This window comes from Euprymna scolopes, chromosome 4, assembly GCF_053919585.1.
Source record: "Euprymna scolopes isolate OS-2025 chromosome 4, ASM5391958v1, whole genome shotgun sequence".
NCBI lineage: Eukaryota > Metazoa > Mollusca > Cephalopoda > Sepiida > Sepiolidae > Euprymna > Euprymna scolopes.
The window spans coordinates 162,961,477-162,967,245 of NC_136485.1; positions in this window are offsets into that span (position 1 = coordinate 162,961,477).

Here is a 5,769-nt window from a genome sequence, read left to right on the forward strand (position 1 = left end):
AAACAGTATCTGAAGGAAGACCGTTCAAGCCTTACAATAGTAAAATATAAAAACAATACCTGGATTTTTCTGATGAAAATTCTATTACGAATCCAAATATCGAATTTAGTTTTAATAAATAAATATGTTTATTTATTGAAAGAGATTATAGTCTTGCTTGCAGTAAAACCCTTCTATTTACATTTTTAGTCCCGTGCAAGCGACTCTATAAGTCACTCCGTCGGTCGGTCTGTATGTCTGTCGGTCCGTCTGTAACACTTATGTGCTTGGCTTTTTTCGTTAAGATCAAAGGTCTGTTGTTAATAGATGCTGTTCTTAGCTTTTTAAGCTTTTCTTGGCCTTTTGGCTAAGATCAAAGGTTAGTATCTGTTTCGGCAGATACTGCATACAAAGACCATATGTAGGGCCAACCCCACATATAAGACCTTGGTCAATGTAGAGGCAACCCTTCATGCCAATTGTAACTATCAATCTCCCCTATTCCCCGAGGAGTTGGCCCCCATTCCCCTTCACTCCTCACATTAAAAATCGGCCTTGTGTCTAATTTGCTCGGTTGCGGAGCAAATAAATACGCTTTTCTTGGGCTTTTGTCCAAGATCAAAGTGTAGTATCTGTTCCGGCAGATACTGCAAGCAAAGACCATATGTGGGGGCAACCCCACATATAAGACCTTGGTCAATGTAGGGGCAACCCTTCATACCAATTGTCACTATCCAGCTCCCCTACTCCCCGGGGAGTTGGTCCCCATTTCCCCTTCACTCCTCACATTAAAAATCGGCCTTGTGCCTAATTTGCACGGTGGGGGAGCAAATAAATACCATCTGTTCCGGCAGATACTGCAAGTAAAGACTATATGTGGGGGAGCAAATAAATACCAACCCCACATATAATACCTTCAGCAATGTAGGGGCAACCCTTCATACCAATTTTCACTATTCAGCTCCCCTACTCCTCGGGGAGCTGGTTCCCATTTCCCCGTCACTCCTCACATTAAAACTCGGTCTTGTGCCTAATTTGCTCGGTGGGGGAGCAAATAAATACCCTTTTCTTGTCATTTTGGCTAAGATCAAAGTGTAGTATCTGTTCTTACTACATGCTGTACTTATGTTTGTAACTTTGTGATATAAAATGGGGGATACCTTTTCTGTATTAATTTAATGTAAAATTATCACTCACTTTACAACCAGCCAGTCTCCAAGCGATTCAAATCATTTTCCAGATCATTCAAGTTGTTTTTGCAGGATTCCAGTCATTTTTAAGCGTTCAAGTCATTCTTAAGGTAATTCAATTCATCCTTAAGTTCATTAAAGTCATTCTAAGTCAGTTACATTTTATTTATTTAAGTAATTTCAGACCATTTTTCGGCCATTTTAGTTTATCTTTTAGAATTTTATATCAATCATACATTCACGCATTGATTCATTGCACGAGAACACTCGACTAATGGCTATTGGCCTTGTTTAATCCAATACCTTAGTAAACTTAATGGTGGACGTTTAATTATTTCATATATATATATATATATATATATATATATATATATATATATATATAAATTCGTATTCCTGTCTGTTAGTTATTTTGTTCACAATTGTATTTATGTATACAAAAGGTCCGTTAGTTTAGTATTTCATTTATTTCTATATATAGATGCTATAAAAATATAATAGTAAGAGGTCAAATAAATTGTTTATTATATTAATGAACATCAATTGTACAAATAGCTGTATGTTAGTTTAAGTTTCTAGCGAGAGAGTGTTTTTAAATGTTCTATTTAAGATTGTTATTTCATCAGCTATAAATAACAATTATATTGATAATATATTTAATTAAATTTATTTGGAATTATTACTTCCGACAACGATTATTTAATGAAATAAAATAATTTCGTTTAGACCGAAAGACTTTTTGCTTTATTTTTAAATATTCGTACCCTTGCATATTTTGGCCCGGACTCTTGGGAATTTACTTAAAGCATTGATCGGGCGAGACCGGCAATCATCGGTTTAAGCCGAGCGTTGTAACAGACGCTTAAAACAAACGCACCTGAAAAAATACAGATGTAAATAATCAAAAATAACAAAGACCTACCTTTAAAGGACTGAAATATTTTTATTTATTTTATTTTAGATATACATTTTTTTTTTTGCAAAATTTTTATCAACAAAACTTTTGTATTTGCCTTCAAGAAAATATTAGTTTTACTTTTTCACCGTAAATTCTTAGGTGTAAGTACAAGTTTTTTTTTATCAAGACATTTTGTTCAGTCAAGTTTTTTTTTTGAGGGGGGCCAGGTATTTATATATATATATATATATATATATATATATATATATATAATATATATATATATATATATATATATAGTAAAGAAAATATGTAAAGATATGTTTACGAAAAGCGTAACTTGTTAGATGAAAGTACAGGAAGTGTTGTTTTTTTTTTAAGAAAACTTAATGTTTTTTATTTTAGTTTATTTTATTTATTTTTACGGCTGTTCATTCCCGGTGAAAAAAACTTTCTCGAGATAAGGGTGCCCTTGGTATGACCTAAAACTATATTCGATGGTGAGACTCCCGCTTGCGCCTTTGGGGAGTGTGGAGCCACCATTTAATTGCCATTGCTCCCAGGTCTTCCGTGACACGAACTGGTAGTACCTATTAGGGTCAAATGGGTTAAATAGAAATCGACATGAAAAAAAAACAAATGTATTCTATTAAAATAATTTTCTTCAAAATCACTGGATTTGGTATTAAAAAAACCTAAAATGGGTTGATATGCCGTAAAACAAGAACAACCAATCGATCGAGATAAGGATATGTCCTTAGGAATCTTTTGCTTCGGTCGACTGGTGAACGCCCATCGACGGCAAAGAGGGAGGCAGATGGGGGTAGAGGAAATGTGTAAGGGTGCTCCGATATAATACCACATTCCCTTCGCATACTTTTAAGGTTATCCATTTCAGACGCCCATAAACAAATGATTTATACTATTGTAAGAATCTGATCTGGAGGAGAGGATATCACGTACTTCTGTTTTACATTTATATGTTTTATTTGTTCTTTTATTTTTAAATTGTTGTGGGTGGGAGGTATCGACGTTACCCACGATGAAAATGATTAATATCCTTAGTATAGTAGGTGTGCTCAAATCAGAATATTATGTCGTTCCGTGTAACACCGGGTACCCATTCTAATATATATATATATATATATATATATATATATATATATATATATATATATATATATATATATATATATATATATATTAGTTTTTTTTTTAAAAGAATTCCAGCAGAGTGCTCAATTAAAAGAAAATCCAAATTGTAAGAGCGTATTTATATTTTGTGTACATAAAATTGTTAGTTGAGACAGACCATTGTTACCGTCGGTTTAAAGCCCGATAATAAGGGCCGTTTAAGGTATCCTTATCAAGCTCTCTTCAGCCAATATTCGTCTATCTTATAACCGGAAGTGTGAAGTATATATACCTCGCGAATTCACGTTTAAATATCGTTTTGTTAAATCCCCCCTTTTTTATCGGATGATGTAATACCTAATTTTAAACTTTGAATTATTTAAATTTAAGAACTAATTTCGAAAAAAAAATTCCTTATATAAATCGATTTTAATTTGAACATAAATTAATTTAAAAATCGCTTTTCTCATGTATAAAAAACTTTAAAATCTGTATTGGTATCTTTTTTTTTATTTTCTCTATTATCCTGGGTTTGTTGAAATTTTTATGTTTTCTTTGAACCCACTTTGATGCAGTGCTTCATTATAATATGGTGCTGCTTTCTCGAACACTTCAGCGTTCGAAGAAAGCCGTTAAATCGTTTGGCTAATGTTCGCTACCATATTTTTAAACACAGTAGGTGGACTTTGCCTATCGCGTAACTACAATGGATGTGCACTAGACAGGCTTAGAAAAGACCTAACTGAATTTTTTAAGGAACTAGGCTTTAAAATAATAATACAGACAAATTTAGATTGAGTAGATTTTTTAGATGCCACTCTAGATCTCGAGAAGAAAATACACGAACCCTTCCACAAACTAAATGAAAAACTTATGTACATAAATAAGGGTTCATGCCACCCACCCACAGTGTTTAAAAATATGGTAGCGAATATTAGCCAAATGATTTCACGGCTTTCTTCGAACGCTGAAGTGTTCGAGCAAGCATCACCATATTATAATGAAGCACTGAATCAAAGTGGGTTCAAAGAAAACATAAAATTTCAACAAACCCAGGATAATAGAGAAAATATAAAACGAAAGAGGAAACTGAAGATAATCTGGTTCTTACGTCCGTTTTCATTGAACACTAAAACTAGAGTAGGGCATTTTTTTCTTAGCCTTCTAGACAAACATTTTCCAAAAACACATAAACTACATAAACTTTTAATAGAAACACTGTGAAAGTTAGTTACTCGACAGCTCCATCAATAAAGTCGATAATATCCAAAGAACCAAAAAAGATAGATAACGCAGGCTGCTCTTGCAGGACTAAAAATAGCTGTTCATTGGAGGGTAATTGTAAAGCTGAATCCCTTGTTTATGAGGTCACAATAACGGAACAATCCACAAATATACCAGAAATATATATAGGTATGACAAAAGGCCAATTTAAACAAAGATATTACGCGCATATGTGCTTCTTAAGAGCTAAAACAAGGATGAATACAGCATTAGCTGCCCGCGTGTGAGAGCTTAAAGACAAAAATACACCCTTTTCCATGGAGAAAAATATAGCATAAACCAGCATACGTCCCTGAATTGTCAATGCTCACTCTGTACCGCAGAGAAATACTACATCCTCCGGGCCATTTATGACCCATAATAAAATGTTTAAATTTGAGGAGTTAAGCTTTGAAAAGTTGCATGCATAGAAGGAAGGGGCTCCTAATAAATTGGATCAATGAAAAGAACAACACTTAGATGTGTATATATATATATATATATATATATATATATATACATATGTATGTAATAAGGGAAGAAAAATTGTAAATACAAAATGATTAGTCGGTAAACTTGGATTTTAATCGCAATTATATTATAGATTTTAAATTAATGGATTTAAGAAAAAATATTAATTAATTTTATAAATGTAATTAATAATTTATTTCAAATGTAAAACTATAAAACATATAATAATGTTAATAAACTAGGGAAATCACCTAGGGTAGATAAATGCTCACTTCCCCAAACCTTGAAAGATTTGGATAATTAAAAAATTATTTTTAAACGTATTTCCAAATTTTTAAACGTGATTCGATATAATTAAAAATATTTTTTTAAACTTTAAACGTGTTTTTGGGAATTTTTAAACGTAATTTGAGATAATTAAATTTGGGTTCAAATTAAAATCGATTTATATAAGGATTTTTTTTTTTCGAAATTAGATCTTAAATTTAAATAATTCAAAGTTTTAAACTAGGTATTACATCATTCGCGAGGTATATATAGTTCACACTTCCGGTTATAAGATAGACGAATATTGGCTGAAAATACCTTGATAAGGATACCTTAAACGGTCCTTATTATCGGGCTTTAAACAGACGGTACCAATGAGCTGTCTCAACTAACAACTTTCTGTACACAATATATATATATATATATATATATATATATATATATATATATATATATATATATATATATATATATATAATACATTTTATTTTTTTATTATTTTTGGGAGCCAGATATCTACGGATTATACTTTTAAGAATACTCTTAACGATTTTTGAGTTTTTGTGT